This window comes from Anoplophora glabripennis, unplaced genomic scaffold (genome assembly GCF_000390285.2).
Source record: "Anoplophora glabripennis isolate ALB-LARVAE unplaced genomic scaffold, Agla_2.0 scaffold104, whole genome shotgun sequence".
Classification (NCBI taxonomy): domain Eukaryota; kingdom Metazoa; phylum Arthropoda; class Insecta; order Coleoptera; family Cerambycidae; genus Anoplophora; species Anoplophora glabripennis.
In genome coordinates this window covers 854,945-876,694 of record NW_019416210.1, presented here as the reverse complement: position 1 = coordinate 876,694, position 21,750 = coordinate 854,945, and the positions used below count along the sequence as shown (strand labels likewise).

The 21,750-nt window shown below is 32.3% G+C and overlaps 1 pseudogene; it reads right to left on the bottom strand.

Annotated features, from left to right (window-relative positions):
• Window positions 1–423: 423 nt before the first annotated feature.
• Window positions 424–16,083, bottom strand: LOC108904814 (annotated as a pseudogene).
• Window positions 16,084–21,750: the final 5,667 nt, after the last annotated feature.

Here is a 21,750-nt window from a genome sequence, read left to right as displayed (position 1 = left end):
TAGTTAAAATCATTTTAACTACAAACGTGAATACGGCCCGACAGAAAAAAGGGGTAGAGAATCTAGTATAGCTAGCTGATTGGTTGAATTAAATGTAGCGCGCTACAGTCGAAGTTCTGTGAACGAAGCATAAGCACGTACTAGCTATATCTCTCTCGCAAAGGTCTATGGTGTAGAATACGTGCTTAGGCAACCCACACAGCTGTTCTTGATTTTCCTGGTTGACTAATATTTAACTAATACATCTGTTTTCAAGAATATTTTTAATTTACTGCTTAAAATAATTAAAAAGGAAATGAAATGTGTAGTTAAATGATAAGGATCTCTAAATCACTCATTGTGTTCTGCTGATATCACATACATTACCTGATTAAATGATTAAATAAAAATCTATCTTTGGAAAATTAATTAAAATTGTTCATTGATTTATTTTCACGAAGTACTCGCATATTTATAATAATGGTTTACAATAGCTAACAGCCTTTTTTCATATTCGGGTGAATCTTTAATCTGCACATTTGCCACTTGTTCTGCAAAATCGTGACCGTCTTTGCTCTCATTAGGTGCCTCCTTTTTTTCACATGAAAATAAATGCAGAAACGTAGTTGATATTATGAAACCAAATAATGAGTATTTCTTCCAGTGTTCCTGCAAGGCGGAATATGGGAAAAGACTCTCCGAATCACACCCAAAATCTGCCAAAGTCGTAGAGAAGCTGGTGTAATAAACATCTAACAATTCCTCAAAATGTTTTAGCTGATCTTCCGAACACGTACTGTATATAAAGTAGGACAAATCCAAGACTGGGGAATGTAACCGTGACAACTGCCAATCCAGGATGGCAACTTTTGAGGGATTTTTGTGATCCTCAGTCTGAAACGAGAACAGCAATATTACATGTTTACTATTTGCTACAGATATGCTTCAAGTAGTTATAATAGTTATTTATTATACAAGGGAAAAAGTATTAGATTTTAGCTCGAGGTTGTGTTTGTCTCCCGACGCGAAACAATACACCGAGAGTTAAAATCTAATATTTTTTTACCCGTGTATTATACATTTTTTTATGACGGGAAAAAACAACGATTTAATATTGAAAAAACATATTACAATACAGGGTGTCCCGAAATTCATGCAACAAATTTTGGTCATAGATTCTTAAGACAAATTTAGGGGACCCGTATTTTTTCTTTTCGCCAAATGGCCCCCTCTTTCGGATTTACAGCCCCCTGAAATCTGCCCCTAAGGAGTCTTTTTTATATCTCAAAACCATGTTGTACGAGAATCACTAAACACATGGGTTTTATGACATGTGGAATATCACAGTGCTACGCTTTTTGGCGAGAAACCCCCTTAAGACACTTTTTCGTGGGCCCCCTTGTCTTTGGAACCAGAAATATTTGGTCGCAAATTCGATTTTTTTAAATTATTAGTTACCTAGAAAGCCATTGAATTTAGAAACTTTTTTGTGTGTTGATGTTTGTTTCGTAAACCCAATGTTTTTGAGGAAAATGGCGAATCACGATATGCATTCGATCACATTTTGACATTGCGTTTTACGAAAAAAGTATAAAGAGACAAAAATTTTCTAAATTTAATGGCTTTCTAGTGGACTGATAATTTTTAAATATGCGACCAAATTTTTTTGGCTCCAAAGACAAGGGGGTCCACGAAAAATTTTATTAAGGGGGTTCCCCGCTAAAAAACGTAACACCGTAAGATTCCATGTTTCATAAAACCCCTATGTACCAAATTTAGTGATTCTCGTACAACAAAGTTCTGAGATATAAAGAAAAGATTATTCTGAGGGGCGGACTTGAGGGCGGTAACTCCGAAAGAGGGGGCCACTTGGCAAAAATAAAAAATATAGGTCCCCTAAATTTGTCTTAAGAATCTGTGACCAAATTTTGTTGAATGAATTTCGGGACACCCTGTATACCGGGTGTTTCAGAGTTGACAAGTGACAAAAGCCTAGGGAGATTCCGCTCAGCAAAATATGTAAAAAAGTTCATATGAACATGGGTCCTCAAGTGCTTCGTTTCCGAGATTAATTTAAAAAAAAATGAGTTTTTTAGAAAATCGCTTTAGCCGATTTGAATGAATTTTTTACGGTTTAACAATTTTCATACATCAACTGGATCAATTAGATTTGATCCAAGATTTTCAGTGGCGTACCCAGCGAGCAAGTAATTTTTTTTGTAGATCATCACAAATAAGTTCGAAAGCAGTCTATATCTCGTGATTCTGCCGATGAAAATATTAGCTGTTTCCTTCGTAAAGAATTATTTTTATTATATCCTCTGTTGGCTGTGTACAACGTGAGGCAATGAGTATAGTCAAAGAAACCACGAAGCGATTGCACAAGTGCACCCATTTCTCCACTTTATTTACGCACGAAAGTGTCGAGCTCTGTAATAACATGAGTGCATAACACAAAAGGTTGATAGAACATAGACATTTTTAATTTGTATCACCTCATATTTAAATAAAAAGTTATTAATCCAACAGTCACCGTGAAGTATAGCTGACTGAGGCTCCGCGATCTCCAAAAGTTCAATCATAGCGACATCAGCACCTTTTTGACAAATTTTGTGAAACATCTCGTATAACTTCGTCTCATTAATTTGCTTCAACATATCACGTACGGTTTCCATGCGACGCTGATACAATTTGCCAAAGAAACTAATAATTGCAGGCAATAGAATATCGTCATAGTTAGAGACCAATTTTTCGAAATTGTCATTACTCTTACTCCTCAAAGCAAATGAAATAGCGTGGAATTTACCATATTCTCTTAATACAAGTCTAGCATGATCCAAATCCACTGGCTTTGTGCGATTGTATAAATCATAACCACTTTCCTTTAAGTTTTCCATAACTATGACTATCATGTTTTCATCAGATATACTTTTGTAATACTTTGGAACAGAATTAAATACATTCTTTATATTATTTTGTATCTGGAATCTAGTAAACTCTGGCAGTACTGTTTCGTAAAAATATACTTCCCTTTCACTTAACACACTTCTTTGTTTATCAAATGTCTTATTGTTAGTCTTAACGACTACTTCGAAACTCTTCTTCACACCTTGTTTCGTTGAAGCTATTACACTTGCGAAGTTAATGTCCGAAACATATCCGTCAGATTCATCTGTACCATCTTTTAATGTAATGTCGCAGTGTTCAAAACTATCATTTTCTAATGCCTTCTTTATATATGTTCTTAAATCGCAATCTGTAGTTTCCATATTCATCAACGGATGTTACTGAAGGTTTTGATTATTAATTAATAGAGACGTTAAATATACTCAACTCTAGTCTGTATTACATATATAACGTAACGAAGTAATCAAGACAACTGTTATTTTAAAAGTACAATAACAGATTACAACATCACAGATTGTGTGTTTTGTACTCCCCTTCCCTGAGGCCAGTAATTTGTCACATAGTAAGCTTATAGTCCGGGAGCTCGTGGCATTTTGAGGTTAGTCATTTTATCAAGATTTTGACACATGTGAGGTCTTATATGATACATAAACCAAACACCCTTCAGCTGCTAATCTTCGAGGGAGGTGGGAGGAAAAAAATTAATAGTACAAAAGTTGAAATTGTTTGTATACTTTGTTTATATCAATAAACGATAAAAACTCACGTTCATCTGAAAAAATGCCGGTTGAAAACGCTTCAGCTGCGTGTATAAACAGGTATGAAAATCATATTAAAAAAAAATTTAGTACACTGTAAAAAAAATTCACTCAAATTTCACTCAATTTTACACAATAATGTATCAATTTCTGTTCACACCTGATTGAGTGAAATTTGCACTCTGTTAGTATGAGTACAGGGTGATTCACTATATTTTGACCCCCCCTTTAACTTTTTTGTTTTAAGAGTTATAAAAAAATGTGAAATACAAAAGTTGCACGATTTTTTATGAGGTTTTCGAAAATGATAGTAGAAAAACAAATGAAGTTCAAACAAAATGGCCGCGGATGTTAACTTTGTTAATTTAAATGGAACACCCTGTATATTTTTATATATTTCGATAGAACGTTCCTTGTCGAGCATAGTCATATAAGGTTTGCTGGGTCCATCTCTAATAATAGGCGAGATAATATTAAAAAACGAAATGATGTTTTTTTATTAAGAAAATAAGACATCTTGTAATTGTTAGACCTCTTTCAGGCATTTCTGCCTTTTTTCCAATTAGGTAAGGATTTAGATTTAGTTGTAATATATTTTGACATATCGGACATTGATATAGTCCGAAATGCGTATAGGTATTTTAAGTAAATCTCACTAATTAGAACTTGTGAGGCCAATTACTCATGGACAATCCTATATATGGTAGGTCGTGACAGTGACAGGTAGTAATGCCATGATAACGTTGTTATTATTTGACAGTTTGTATTAGTATTTAATTAAAATGGGTTACACAGAAGTAGAAAATTGAAATATTATTAGGAATTAAAATAAACTATGGAGAATATCGTCACTACTCTATCTTAATTCCTATAATATTTAAATTTTCTACTTCTGTGTAACCCATTTTAAATAAATAATAATACAAACTGTCAAACAATAACAATGTTGTCATAATATTACCTGTCACTGTCACGGCCTACCATATAACATTGTCCATGAGTAAATAAGCCCCTCACGGACTAATTAGTGCGATTTAGTTAAAATACTTATACCCATTTTGGACTATATCAATGTTCGATATGTCAAAATATATTGCAAATAAATCTAAATACGTAATTGAAAAAAGGCAGAAATGCCCGAAAAACGTCCAACAATTACAAAAAAATTTATTTTCTTAATAAAAAAAGTTCTTTTCGTTTTTTAATATTATCTCGCTTATTGTTAGAGATGGACCCAACAAACCATATATGACTGTGCTCGACAGGGGACGTTCTATCCAAATGTGTAAAAATATACAGGGTGTTCCGTTTAAATTAACAAAGTTAACATCCGCGGCCATTTTGTTTGAACTTCATTTGTTTTTCTACTATCAAATTCGAAAATTTCATAAAAAATCGTGCAACTTTTGTATTTCACATTTTTTATAACTCTTAAAACAAAAAAGTTAAAGGGGGGGTTAAAATATAGTGAATCACCCTGTACAACTGAGTGAAAGTATTCCATCAGAAATGAGTGAGTTTTACTCAAATCTGAGTTACTGCTAACTATCAATTGAATGACTTTTGACTCTATTCTGAGTATATAAAACCAATTTAGAGTTGACTTTTTCTCTAATATGATTTAAATTTAACTATTATTGTATAATTTTTTACTCAGACTTGGTTTATATTCTCTTTAAATTTTAATCTAAATATCATTGTATCAAAGTCATAAACTACGAAGCTGCCACAGTGGTTTCTATACAGATCTGTTTTAGAGACAATATTTTAGGTCTTGATTAAAGGAATTGGTGAACTGGTCGGACGAATAGATTGATAGGTATTGTAGGTACGTTACCAATACGTAATTATAGATAACAATTTAACTATCCGTTTATTTAACCAAATATTAATCGAGACTTAATATATTGTCTTTAATTATTGTAATTATATCACTGCATTTAAATACAATTTTCACTAGAATAACAGTTACTTGTCCAACTCCAAAGCACACCATACGCCATATTGCCATCCACGAAATAACCTAATGGGACGATGGGAAGAGTCAAAGACAATGCAGTTGGATATGAAAAAGGGTAGTAATGAGGACATTTACTCTGATTTAGGTACTATCATTAAAATTGATTTCACGTTTAGTACCTACTAACAATTTTTTAAATATGGTTTTCATACCTATGCGCAGCTGAACTATATGCGCAGCTGAAGCGTTTTCCACCGCATTTTTTCAGCTGAACGTGATTTTTGGTCATTTTTTGTTATAAATAAAGTATACAAACAATTTCAGCTTTGGTACTATTCTTTTTTTTTTCGACATTTTTGTTGAAAAATTCTTCCACCTCCACCAGAAGAACGGCAGCTGAAGTTCCTCTCGCTTATGTATTTTAGACCTTACATATGGATGAAAATCAGCCTTGGTACCTTTATTGGTTAGTAAAATGTGCCGCAGGCTCTCGGACTATCAGATAAGTGGGACAGTCTATTTGCTTTATTACTAGCAAATGTAATGGAAGATAATCTAAATTTCAGCAACAACTTTGTTGGGAAGAAATCAAAATTATGTAGTCTTGTCTTTATTTTATTAAGTAGTTTCTACAGAAGTTAAAAAAGGATCACAGTAACTATCAATCACCTGAAAATAAAATTATTCTAATTTTATAGGCAAGTGCAAATATTGGCTCGTAACCATAAAAGCAAATAACAGTATAATAAAAACTTCAAGTCGCAGGCAAATATTCCGTATTTAGATACTTATCTGTTACGAAAAACTTTTTATAACTTGTTTATATTCTAATGGATATCGTTCTGTCTTTCTGTCTGTCAACCTCTTTAGCTACTATATTGGCAACAGTTTTAGTACAAATTAATGTTTAGATAATTGCTATAACCTTTTAAATATAGATATCTGAATATTTAGCAAGTTTGAATGATTTGATCAAATTAAGCCAAAAACCTTGTCACTATAGTGAAATTCTTTTTTTATTCCTTGGCTCAACTTCACCTAAGGTTATAATCATATATAATATACTTTGGTAAAATGTACAGTCGATATGAATTTTTATGATAAAAGACATTCGTTTGCATCACTCATATCTGCTTCGTATAGAAATATAGCACATTTAATTCAATAATAGATATACTTGCAAATTGTAGTTTTAAAATTTCATATTTCTCTATTATACCACAGACAATATAGCGTATCGCTACAGACTGCTACTTAAATGCTGGAAATTGGCAACCCAAAATGGAAGCAGGGTCTCCTTAGCTGGCTTCCAGCTATAAAATTTTGCGTGGTAACTCTTCTACTTGCTAATAGGCGGCAGTTCCAGCGGTGGCTTTGTTGCCAAATAATAACTGCTAAATAAATTTAATGCTTTCAATTATGTAATTAAAGAGATATGGAACTTATCTTGTGTTTGGAAATCATATTTGCCTTAAATAAAATAAATCAAGTTAGAATTAAAACTTTCAATTTACCTAATTAATTATTTATTTTATATCACCTTAGAATGGGAAAATTGAAAACCTCGAAATTAATGTTTTTAGATTTGTGCGTCGACTTCCAATATGGTACGATATTAACAACTATGTTTAAAAAATTGCATTATACAGGTTCTGTACCCTTAGATGGGTACTGCCTCTTATTGTTGATTTCTTTAGATAGGTAAATAATTTGGTAGTGCCCACATTTGTGACACAAGGTGATCAAAAAAATTAGCACAATATAAAATTGCTGGAACCTCAAAGAGTAGTTGAATACGAAATTTATTAAAAAAAAACAACAAATCATCAATCAATATAGAGATAAGATAATGCGTTCGCTACTGCTGTTAAAATTTTTAACAAACTTTTTTGTTTTTCGACATACTGACTTCGGACCGTTTCCATTCAACGCAGAACGGACAATCAGAACCAGAGTAGTGGGGAGATTTTTTTAATTATTTGTTCAATTCAACGCACCGTTTCCGAATTATAAGACCTTTTTTACTGTATCACCTCACACACCTCTTCTTTCCGAAATTTATTTTCCACATACGGACTTCGGACCTTTTCCATTCAACGCAGAACTGTCATACAGAACCAAGGGTGTGGGGAGATTTTTTCAATTATTTTTTCGATTTAATGAGTCATACGGCCTTTTTACTATAACATAACATACCTCTTGTTTCCGGAATTTATTTTCGACATACGGACTTTGGACCTTTTGCATTCAACGCAGAAGGAACATACAGAACCCGGGAGGGAGGGGTTGGCAATTATTTTTTCGATTCAACGCACCGTTTCCGAGTTATAAACACTTTTTTATCCTATGACGTCACACACCGTTGGTCCTGATTTTTTTTTGACATGCGGGTTTTGACGTTTTTCACTCGTTCACCATGGGAGATTTATTTGTTCACCGTGGGAGATTTTTTGATACTTAAGAGTCTAAGCAAATACTGTTTTTTTTGCCCACGTTCCCTACCTAGGTGTCCTGAAATTGCTGGGGAGACTCCTGAAGGAAGCAGAGAGAGAGAAGCTCTCTATGAGGACAGAGTCACTCTATCTCTATCGCACACTATAACTCTATCCCTCTCGCACACAATCAGACAAAAACGACAGAAACGTACCTTCTTTTAAAAATACATGGGATTTATCATTATTAGAATAACCCATTTTAATTTTAAAAAATTAAAAAAATTACAATGGGCTATTCTGATGACGAAAAATATAACATAATTAACTGTATTATTCAAATAACAATAATGTGCGAAAGTTCTTCAGGAATATTGGCAAATTTATTTTGGAGGAAGAATCCCGTCAACGAACACTAAAAAATATTATTAGAAACCTTATGTGGCCAGAAAACAGCCCCGATCTCATTGTCAGTCCTTTAGACATATTTTTTTTACCTGAAAATTTGCAAGTATTGAAAAAAAATACAGGACGAAATGCTTGATAATTTTGAATTTGTTTTTGAAGCAATTAATAGTAAATTAAAACATATTTTCAACTGCATCATCACAATCACTTGCATGTTGATTTGTAAAAATTGTAGGTATATTAATGTTATTTCGTTTTTAGGTATTCTCCTTATGTTGTTGTAAAGGTTAGTTATAAAAATCGTTGTTTGTTATTTTTATAAGGATGAATTTTAATTTTTTTTAATGATTTTTTTTATTTTAAACATATATATTTTATGCCAGTAAATTTTGATGTCAAATGAAATAAAGGAAAAGTCGTACATTTTTACTTAAAGTTTCTTTCTATCTTTAATTATTAAACCTATAAGTGGATGTCAAAATACAAAAAAAAACCTGTACCTACATTCCGCGACGTACTAATAACCCACCTTGTATATTAAATAAATTTATCATCATCAAATATTAAAAAAATTATATTACACGCTGTTTAAAATATCATTACAAATTTTGTTTATTTGGAAATATGTTTTCTGCAGGATTTCAATACCTACCAAAAAATGAAAATAGTAGGTACCTAATTAACGAAATTATGATTAAATAACTTAATTGTAACACCGCTGGAGAATATCATATGAAACTACATAGATATTCGTTGATTCTTTAAAAACATTTCTATCAATACCTACATCATACATTTATGTAAATACAGTAACGCAAAAAACAGATATTGATAAAAAAGTGTACAAAAGAAATCCGTAAGTACGCCTGGCAACATTACCAAAGTCTTGTTTATATATTGCTAGGATACGCTTAGGTATGCGGTCCGCTGTATTTGATTCTTCCTAAAATTCTGCTGGTGGTGTACTCTACCGGCAATTCGGAAATTTAAAACTGCTGGCCTATTCCAGGAGCGGTCTGTGGCGATAGCTATTTTGTCTGTGATTATGCCAACGACCTCAGGTCTTTGGATTATGCAGTCCAAAATTCTTTACTTGATATGGGTACACATGGATTAAAAGTTACATAAGAATTCTAAACAAAAAATTAGGAAATGTATTTACAATAGCTGGTTGCGTAGCAACTAATCTTTTCTGATATTCGGCCTTATCTCTAACAGGCACAATCATTATATTTTCTGCAAAGTCATTTTCATCTTCGTAATCAGTTATCTTAATTTTTACTAAGTATCACACAACTGGAATTATTGGATAATTGAATACATAAGTATACGTATATTCAATAATTCATATTGATACTTATACTGAAAAGAAATAAATAACTGCAATATCTTCATTTAATTAGAATAAAAAAAATGACATGTTCAACGGTTAAAAAATTTTACGTTTTGAGTATTATGAAAAAATTAGGTGTTTTTATGAATTTAGGCAAGGAAATATTTTATTCTCAAGGTGCAAAGCCTTAAAAAGATTATGTACCCAAAGCGTAACTAAAGCAATCAAATTTATTTTTCTCTGTTATTAAGGTAGCTTTAGTTGCTGCAAATCCTTAAACAATCATCATTATACTAAGACACGCTAAAACATAATAAAATAAATCTTATTTATACTTTGCAGACAATGTCATGTCATTTAATATTTGAACAGTACCTGCTGCTGGTTGAAACTGATAAATATCAAATTTCCAGTAACGCACCATATTTTTAAAGTTCTCTTATCACTTGAAGATTTAACATTTTAAGTCTTGTGTCTAATAATTTTATGAAAGATTACAGTTCTTTTAACAAGGTTTTATTTTTGCTTTAACCGTAGGCAAACACTTGTTAAAATAAATATCCTCAGTTATAGAAAACCGAACACTCAGTATATGTGATTTTACTTCATTAAATTTTGGCGTAGGGATCCGTAGCAACTAATTGTTAAAATTTCAAATCAATTGAATTAGATGTGTTAGTCCACTGCACTTCACATGCTTATAATAAGGTCAAAATCGAGGTATCTTGTTGCAAACTCTCTGTACTTCATGACAAAATGCTACGTTGTAAGATAAAGTATGACACGAGGTTTCAGAATTTTTTGGAAATAACGTTAAGCGCTCTACTGCTTGTCATCTGATAAGAAGTCCCGCTTTTGTTTAGGTATGCTGACGGTTGATTGAAGATGACAAAGCCAATTCAGTTTTTATTAATAATAAAAGGCGTGTGAAATAGCATATCGGGTAAATGGCCTCCATCGCTTTGCTGGCACATACGCACTCTTTTCTCGAAATTTACCATTTTGCACATTTTGCTGTTGAATTTCGTTGATACAATGGTCAAGTTCCTTCTTCGAGACGTGAGTGGGCGTGGACTTGTTAGCATATACCTTAGACTTCAAAAAAAAATTTAAAAAAAGGCCAACAGCCTTAAATCACATGATCACCGAAACGGGAAATTACACGACCAGGAAATGACTCATGCGATAATTGAATTGTTTCTTGGGCTGTATGGCATATGGCATCGTCTTGTTGAAACCACATACCGTCTACATCAATATCTTGCAATCCAGGCATAAAAACTGGATTATCATGTGCGATAGCGAGCACCATTAACTCTTATTGCCTGACCAGCCGCATTTTCGAAGAAGAATGATCCGATGATGCCTTCAGCCCAAATTCCGCACCAAACAGTGACACGCTGTGGATGCATTTGTTTCTCAACAATCATTCGTGGATTTTCTAAATCCCAAAGGCGACAATTTTGTCGATTAGAGAAGCTATCAAGATGAAAAAGAGCTTCATCGCTGAAGATGATTTTGTTCGAAAAATCAGCATCCACTTGTTCCATAATCCATTCAAAGCTCTGCGTGGTCAGTAGGCTTCAGTTCTTGACCGAATTGATGTTCCTGGACTCTCAGCAACACTCAACATTAACTGCTTCGATGTTTTGTGTTGATGGACTTATTGAAGGACAGTCAGAGTATTTAAGATCACTAATTGGTCCAGTCTCCCTGAATCTTTGAATTAATCTTTTTACAGTTGATGAAGTTAAATCAGTATTCTGACCATATTTTGTACGAAAATTGTGATTTGTAATTACCAAACCTTCATTATTTTAAAAATATTGCTCAACAATGAAAACATGTACTTGAATTTTGGGACACCTGATACAGGGCCAATAGACATTCCATCCAAGATTTTTTACAATATACTTTTATGTCTATGAACGCTTTCAAAGTCAGTTTCTCAGCAAAAAGGTGACCAGCCACATGCACCCAAATGAAGCAATGGAGTGCTTTGAGCATGCTGCAATCAGTACCTTTCCTTTGGTTATCAAGAGGTTTGAATCGTTTAAGTTGGTTGGTACTTCGTGAGTTACAGTTAGTCTGGAATGAAACACCACAAAAGGATGTTGATCACCTTGTCCTGTGCAGGGACTATTATGTTTATTATATTATGTTTATCAGAGTGAAATGAATTACGTTTCTATAAGTATTTATTCTGTAGTCTTAGCTAAACGTTACAGATTACAATTATTATTAAAATGTTTGCTCAACGATAACATATATTGTTCCCAGAACAAATGCTTGATGATTAAAAATAAGGTGATTATTTTCTTCTTATTCAGGTACTTCCGTGAACAGTATTCATGACTCAAGTGATTCTTCAAGTTTTCATTGAACGTTGAACAAAAACAATAATAGCATAATTTTCTATAAACAAAACCTTTATTTTTTCTTTATAATATCAGCTTAGCAATACAACAGAAACGGTAACAAGCTCTTCTTCAGACAGTGTTTGGTACTAATTTCATTTGCATCAGTTACAAAAAAGCGAGCCAAAAACTAATCAATAATAAATACTTCTCCCATTAGAATATTCTTACGAAATTATGAAAATGAAAAACCCAAATCAACATTTTAATATCTTAAGAACTAGGAAGCAAATTGAAATAAAAATTGGTATGATCCTGTAGATTTATTGATCTAACCTGAAAACACTTTTAGACGATGATTGTAAATTATAAAATGTATGTTAGTTTACAGCTAATTTAACCTATATTCCAAGAAAATTTGAATAATTTAATTTGTATAATAAACCATTTTAGTAGTGACGTCACATACGCCAAATAATAGGCAACCCCACATTGCACATTGTTATGAAGAATTTCTCCATATTTTTACTAGATCGATTTTCGACATAAGTGCCAAAAAATGCCTTCTTTGTCATGACTTTAAATATTGCGATACTCTGGCAATATTAGAAATATTTAAGAAGTTTCAAACCCCAAGTGACAAACTAATAGAATTATAGAATTTATATATTTAAATTTATAGAATATTGACTTTTATAGTAATTAATAAATTAAATTATATTATATCAATGTTACTGAGCATACGCATTAAAGATAATTTCATGTAAGCCAAATAGCCTCGCAACAGGATATTATTCAAGGAAAGTTTGGATATGATTAAGAGTACATCTATAATAAATCACTTGAAGAAAAAAACACTCGATAAACATACTGACATAGTACAACTCCAAGAAAAACAACAACAATACTTAGTAGAACTAGAAAATGCCAAGAAACAGAACAATACGTTGATGATGACAGCGATAAATATTCTTTTATACCGTTTAGTTTTAAGCACATTAGTGTATCTATTTTACGAAACACGTGTTGGTTGTTCTTAAATACTTCCAAATCCTTGTAAAGATAAATTAATTTGAAGTTTTTCATTTTTATAGTATCTATGTAAATAGTCAAAAAGGATCAGATTCGGTCTGTACAATTTCAACTATTACAAATTGTTGCGGGTTGCCTAGATATGTGACGTCACACTAAAAGAGTCTGTTGCCTATGTACCTAATTACTTTTTTATGTAAACTTTTTAAACAAGTACGCGCTTAGGCAACCTTCATAGCTGTTCTTGATTTCTGTGGTTGACTAATATTCAACTAACATAAATATATTTTTTATTAATTAAATAGAAAATAAAAAGAATAATGATTTTCATGAAGTACTTATATATTTATAATAATGGTTTATAATAGCTAGCAGCCTTTTATCATATTCAAGTGCATCTTTGGTCTGCAAATTTATCACCTGCTCTGCAAAATCATGCCCATCTTTGTAATCATTAGGTGCTTGCTCTTTTTCGCATAACACTAAATGCAGAAACGTAGTAACTATTAAGAAACCATAGAATGAGTATTTCTTCCAATGTTCCTGCAATGTGGAATATGGGAAAAGAGTCTCGGAATCACATCCAAAATCTGTCAAAGTCGTAGAGAAGCTAGTGTAATAGACATCCACCAATTCCTCAAAATGTTTTAGCTGATCTTCCGAACACGTACAGTATATAAAGCAGGATAGATCCAAGACTGGAGAATGTAACCGGGATAACTGCCAATCCAGGAGGGCAACTTTAGAGGGATATTTGTGATCCTCAATCTAAAAAGGGAAAAGAAGTATTACATATTTAAAACAGATATGCTTTAAGTAGTAGAAATAATTAGTAATGAAAATATTTATTTACGTTTGTTATAATACCATTTGCATTTGTAATATATTCACAATTTAAAATATTTAGTTTTGTTTGTACTAGATCAAGATTGTCTAGACTTTAGGTAGGTACTCTTTTTATTACAGAGACAACGATTGTACGAACGATCTATCTAATGTTTTTAACTATGTATATTATGGGAAACTACTACTTTGCGGACTTCAGCTCCGTACATTAAATTATACCAGTATTATTGAACAGCTATCATTCGTCAGCAGAATTATCATTCATAGACTTTCGAACTAGTCTCATTGTTATGAGGCGACCGACAAAAATGGATGTCTCAAAAGTAACGCAGGATTTTTTCCTGGCAATCCAATGGTGATCTTGAATTTGGCCTGGACCATGACCTTCAAGGTCATATCAAGGTCACGATAATTTTTTTTAAATGAGACCCCATAATTTTGACCCCTGAATTGGAAAGAGTGGAAAATTTTACGTATCAAAAACAATGGAAGGATCATTGTTGGTCAATAGTGGTCACTGCAGGTAACATACGTTCTCGGTTAGTCAATAGTGGTCACCGATGCCAACATACCGCCACGGTCGGTTATTAGAGGTCACTGAAGACAACAGTTGGGCACTGTTGGTCATTAGTGGTCACCAAATGTAAAAGGATAATAGACGGTCTTGGATGGTCAATAGTAGTCATCGAGAGTAACAGAATAACCAACTTGACTTTGAAATGACTGAATAAGGAATTTGAGATCAGGGCAGAGGTCAAATATAAGGTCACCAGTTTAGTGCCCATCAAGATTCCTAGAAGTGTGGAGAACATTTTTCCTGGAGGGTTATTATGCCATTCAGGTACTGTTGGGGACTTTTTGATATTTGACCTTGATCTTGACCTTCGTGGTCATTTCAAGGTCATATCCGAACGTAACATTTTCCACTCTTTCCATTTCAGGGGTCAAAATTAAAGAGTATCACTTAAAAAAAACTGTGACCTTGATATGACCTTAAATGTCATGGTCCAGGTCAAATTCAAGGTCACCATCGGATAGCCAGGGAAAAACCTAAACCTCTAGGGCTTTACATTTACCCTACCCTTTGCATATTCCCAGATATCCTGCCATTTCGGTACTTTTGGCCTACCCTGTATAATAACATATATGAACGCATAATACAAGAAGTTGTAGAACATAAATATTTTTAGTTTGTAATACGTACCTCGTATTTAAATAAAAAGTTGTTATTCCAACAATCACCGTGAAGAATAGCTGACTGAGACTCCACGGTCTTCAAAAGTTCAATCATAGCAACATCAGCACCTTTTTGACAAATTTTGTGACACATTTCGTATAACTTTGTTTCATTAATTTGTTTCAACATATCACATACGGTTTCCATGCGGCGCTGAAACAGTTTACCAAAGAAACTAATAACAGCAGATAACAAAACTTCGTCATAGTTAGAAACCAATTTTTCGAAATCGTCATTACTTTTACTCCTCAAAGCAAATGAAATGGCATGAAGTTTGCCATATTCTCTTAAAACAAGTCTAATATGATTCAAATCCAATCCAATCGCTTTTTGCGATTGTATAAATCATATCCACTTTCCTTTAAATTTTCCATAACTATGGCAATCATGTTTTCATCAGATAGACTTTTATAATACTTCGGAACAGAATTAAATATATTTTTTATATTATTTTGTATCTGGAATCTAGTAAGCACTGGGAAGACTGTTTCATAAAAATATACTTCTCTTTCATATAAAGCACTTCTTTCTTTACCACACTTCTTATCGTTACTCTTAATGGCTACTTCGAAACTCTTCTTCACACCTTGTTTTGTAGTAACTAAAACTCTTGCGAAGTTGATGTCCGAAGCATATCCGTCAGATTGATCTTGACCACCTTTTAATGTAATGTCGAAGTGTTCGAAACTATCACTTTCAAATGCCTTCTTTATATATGTTCTTATGTCTGTAGTTTCCATATTCATCAACGGATGTTACTGAAGGTTTTGCTTACTAAAATAATGGGGAACTGTAGTCTGTAGTCGAAGTGGTCCATTCAACCATTTATTTTAAATGTACTCTAACAGATAATAACATCACGGATTTGTATGTTTTGTACTCTCCTTCCCTGAACCAATTATCATATCGTAATGACATAATAATGTTTAGATAACGGGGACAGTTTATTTGCTTTATTACTAGATAATAGATATAACATTCAAGATGGGAAGAAGCAAATATAATAAAAATAATCTAATCTAATCTAATCTAATCAACATTATGGAGTCTTTAATATATTTTATGATGTATTTTCTAGTTTATACCCCTAAATTACCAAATATGATTCTCTTTATATATCTTATTTGCAATTCAGTTTTTTTCAAATACCCATGAGTAATCGGCAACATAGATAAATCATTGGAAAAGCTGCCGCTCGCACGCGCGAAAAGTGACTCAAAACACGAAACGTGGGAGAGGGGGCTTTCGCTCCGAGACTAAATTCGGAGGTTAAAAATGTAATGGTGCGAAAAAAAATTGCATTATCTCGGCTTCTAATGGACCAATTCGATCTTTTTTTTAATCCGATGTCTCGCTAGTCAAGGAATTCGAATATCGTAATGCCAACTGTCTAATTTGTACATATTTTGTTATAAACAAAGTTTATTATTTATGCATTAAATATACTGTATATTTTACCCTAGGCTATTGCATTTTTTCAGTGAAAAAATTTGTTCAAGAATATATTTCAATACTCTGAATATGAATATATTTAGTTACAATTATTACAATCAATCCTAATCAACCGATTTCAATTTTTCAAAAATCTTTTGAAAGGTTGAACGGTCTTTTCTATGTGAAAAAATTTTCAAGTATCTAGATGCTTTATTTGAGGCATTTTGAAAATTCGAAAATTTTTTAATGAAATTTGGTGTGTTGTTTTATTATACTCTTAAGTTTTTTTACCAAAATTAGAACGCCCTAACAGCAATTAAAATATTTTAAAAAAATTATCCAAAGAGCTTGATTATTTTGCCTGTTTTTTTCATCAATTACCTACTGCTATTTTGGAACATCTGTAATAAATTTAAACATCTTTAACTTACAGTATATTGTGCAAAATTCAATTCTAAAACTCCTCTTCAATATTTTTCCAAAATGCATAGGTTGCAAGATATAAGAAAAAAACTCAGATAAAATAGGTATTTTTTAAAATTTTTTATACATTTTTGCAATTTTAAAAATGTTCCCGACCTCGCCCAGGTCTAGGGATCTACACTTTTATTATGTGAGTTGTACTGAAGGTAATCCAGAAAAATTCGCTAGCCCCCTCTCACATCCAGCACAAAATAGATCCGCCCTAGTCTATTTTGGAATTCGGAAAAATTTACATATCTTTCTAACATTATAGTGATTACAACCATCATGATCATAAAACCCACTTAAAATGCATAGTACTCTTAACATTGTTAGCATATACCTAATAATCAATCAAAGAAAACTGATGTTCAAATCGAGATTCCATTATATCATGAGGGTTTTCATCAGACCAAACGTGTTTATTGTGGAAATTCATTATAGTATCTCTGGAAAAATTAGCTTCGTCGGTAAACAATACGCCAGCGGTAAAGTCAACATTTTGTTCAATATTTTGCTAAATCCAGTGGCAAAATTGTAGACGAGTAGGATAGTTTTGCGACAGTAAGACTTGAAACCTTTGTATGTGATACGGGTATAACTGTTGATGCTTCAGAACGAACCAACCTAATTTATGATTCACATTAAAATTTGCAGCGATCTTCCTAATACTAGTATTTGGGTCTTCTTCAATTTCGTGTAGAATACCTTCTGCAAACTAAGACGTTCTAACACTCAAAGGTCTTCTAGGAATTGGACCCTTCTGAAATGAGCCTGGCTCCGAATGACGTTGAAAAACATTTCTGAACATTCTTGGATTTGGAGTTAGATGATTTCGAAATCTATTCTTATATATTCGCCTAGCCTCAGTACCATTTCCATCTGAAAAGCCATAAATGTAAACTATATTGGCCATTTCAGCATTTGATTATGCATAAGCCATTATTAAATCGTAATCTTCACAGGCCTGAAAAAAACACTTCAAAAAAGCTTTTTTAATCTTTATAGCTGACTTTTATAGTTTTTGGGGTGGTAAATTCGAATTTGAACTCTGTTAATTTGTATCACCCTCAGTTTAGTCACAATCCAATCTAGTTAAATATGACAAATTATTCTAAATATGCAATATAAATGAAAAGTAATCAACTTTTAACGTATGCACACAAAACTTTATTTGAACATAGAAGTACATTTTATATTCTCAATACTAGATTTATGTGTCCATCGATTTATATTTTCTTTCCCTCTTTTCTTTAAAGCTCCTTATGTAACTTTTTCTCTTATGCGCTGTTTGCTGACTCTCTCGATGAAGTGACCAACAGTAATCTCTCATCATATTGGCTTTTTTAATGTTGTTTTTGGAATCAGAACACTCAAAACTATAAGAATAAGGTAAACACGCCTAAAAAGTATTTTAGTCGTTGAATTAATAATTGTTTATTGTCAAATAATTTGACAATACACAATATTAAATAAGATGACGGTTTCTTATTATTATTGTTTTGCATGGCCTCCCTAAGATATGTTTAAATAATTTAAGTAACTGTAAAAATGCACTTGATCAAATAAATCAATTTTGTTGTTAATGGGTTTGGAATATAAAAAAGTGTAAAGAAGCAAAAAGTGAAGATAATACAATGGCGCATATGATGACCTATATTATTTGTAATATTATACGGGGTGATATACAGGCCGTTACAAATTCGCTTTTCACTACTGGGATCTCGGAGAGATTACGAAGTAGCTTTAATGGGAGCAAAGTTGCTTAATCAGGTGACCAACATTATGCTTCTAAAAAAATCAAGGCTAACATGATTAGATTTCGAAATATTAGAAAAAAAAAACGAAATTTACGAAAATTCGTTTTTGATTCATATCAGCCTTGTTTGAGGTGATATTGAAAAAACTTTCTCATAGCAACTTTTTGTCCTCTATCGAATGGCATAATCAGTTTTTATATGTAATGTTTGGTTTTTCTAAATACGACCCTGGTAAGTTTTTAAAACTGGTAATTTTTTGTTTCATAACCAGTGTCATACTAAATATACACACCGAATTTGGTTAAATTATCACCGGAGGTTTAGAAATTAAAAATTAAAAACTGATATTTTTTAAATTATCAGTTGTGTCCTAAGACAAAAAAAACCTTATTTTTGGCCACAGAGACGTCTCTTTTTGACCTCTACTTAAGAAACACCCTGTATAATAATATATAACATAATATTAAATATATTTGGATATTGTTAACTGCAATTAAAGTAAAATTGTATACCTGCCAACGGAAAATGTCTGGCTAACAGTATCAAACATCTTTGCATGATCTACAAAAGTACATACATCTAAATACTAATCATTCGGAATCAGTAAAAACAAAATTATCTTAATTATGCACCTTTAATTTAATACACAGACTGATAAATACATAATAAATTAAAGTTTCCCCTGTATATTATATACAAGAAACATAACTATTACAGTAAAAACTAAGACTTATTTCACTTAGAATGTCACGAAATTACTTACCATATTACAAATACCTTCTCATACACCGATAAACTGAAAAAGAAAATAAATATTCACCATTTGTTTTTTTTTTTTTTCAGTCTACCATTCTGCTGTCATATTGTACAACTAAGGTTTAAAGTAAAGTCAACCCGCAAACTATTGGTCGACGAAATGAATCGTACGTCGCAATCTCTGCCAAAGATGCGCTTTCATACAATTCTACAATGTATATTTTCATTTCATGCGTATCATTTGCGGTTTAATTTTGTTTCTGCTGAATGTAGTTTTAGATTAATTTAAGATGTGTAGCACTGATTCAGCTAATGAAGTGGTTCAATAAGAAAAAACTAGTAAAAACATACGGTATTTTTTTTCAGAATTTAATAACCTTTTAATAGTATCGGTTTTAATTTGCCTAAATGGGTGTGTACATTTATGAGGATGCCATAGATACATGCAATTGTTTACTTCTTTGGAATATATAGTAGGGTAACCGTCTTATGCTTCATTTAAACTAGGTCAGTCAGTTCATTGACATGAAATTCATAAACTAAATACTGTGGTTTAAAAAAATAGTAAATACATTTTAATAAAATCTTGAAATGACTAAAAAAGACTTAAAATTTATCAGATTAGCAACATTTTTTTATTTTAAATACGTCTTATAAGATAATCTAGGAATATATCCACATTTCATAAGAGACAAACATTATTTAGAAAATAACACAGTACCACAAAAAAATATATAATTTTATATTGGAAAATTTTATATAGTGCCCATAAAACGGTTATCCACCTCATAACCACCTCTAGAACGTAACGTGTTTTCTTATATATTCATTCAAACAAATAAAAATGTGAATCAAATAAAACACACATTCAGTGGGCTTTATCCTAGACCTAACAAAATTTATGCTCTGGTGTAATTATAATAATGACTAATTATAGCAATCAGCCTTTTTCTACAGGGTCGGAAAGTACCGATAGTCTATCTGCCGTTATGTGAGAGCGATAAAGTAAGTCATAGAAATCTGTGCGATAGAGAAAGATGACTATAATGAAGGCGTCTAATAGTCACCGCCCAATTCGTCCTTCCACAAATAAGATCCACTTCTTATTTGTGGAAGGGCAAAACGGGCGGTGACTAAGAGACGCTTTCATTATAGCCATCCTTCTCTATCGCATGGATTTCTATGTCTTACTGTATCGCTCTCACGTAACGGCAGATGGACCATCGGTACTTTCCGAACCTGTATATTCAACTTCATTAGTAATTTTCATGTTCATTATGTTTTCAAAGAAACCATCTATAGTTTCAAGGTCAGATGCCTCTTCCTTGTCACTTAAAGGTATGTAAAGAAAACTCGTCACTAGCAAAACTGCATGTAAGGAATATTTCTGCCAGTGTCTTCTCAAGGTAGAATAAGGGAACAGTTCTTCTGGGTCACATCCTAGGTCTTTTAGAAATATAGAGAAGCTGGTGTAGTAGGTATTCAATAACTCATCAAAATGTCTCAGTTGTTGTTCTAAGCAGGTACTGTAGATGAACAATGGCAAGTCCAATACTGGAGAATACAGTCGTGATGCTTGCCAGTCTATGATAGCAACTTTTTATGGAATTTTGCGGTCTTTATCCTAAACAAAAAGAAATTTATACAATAAGTACTCTACCAACCAGTAAATAGTTTGCAATATTTACTTTTCTAATAGGCATGTTGCTACAAATGGGACTATAAACATTGATCCTAAATAATGATTTACCTCGTATTTATATAAGACATTGTTATTCCAACAGTCCCCATGAAGAATAGCTGACTCAGGTTCCACACTTTTTAGAATTTCAATCATGGTAACGTCAGCACCCTTTTGTAATAATGTATTGCACATTTCGTACAAGTTCGTATATCCCATACTCTTCACAATATCACATACGTTTTCAAAACATTTATTCATTGTCTTTCTAAAGGATTCATTAAATACATCTAAAGCAACATCGTTAAAGTTACGAGTTAACTTTTCAATACCGTCCTTATTTTTACTTCTCAATGCAAAGGAAATTGCATGAAATTTGCCATATTCTCTTAGAACAAGCTTAAGATG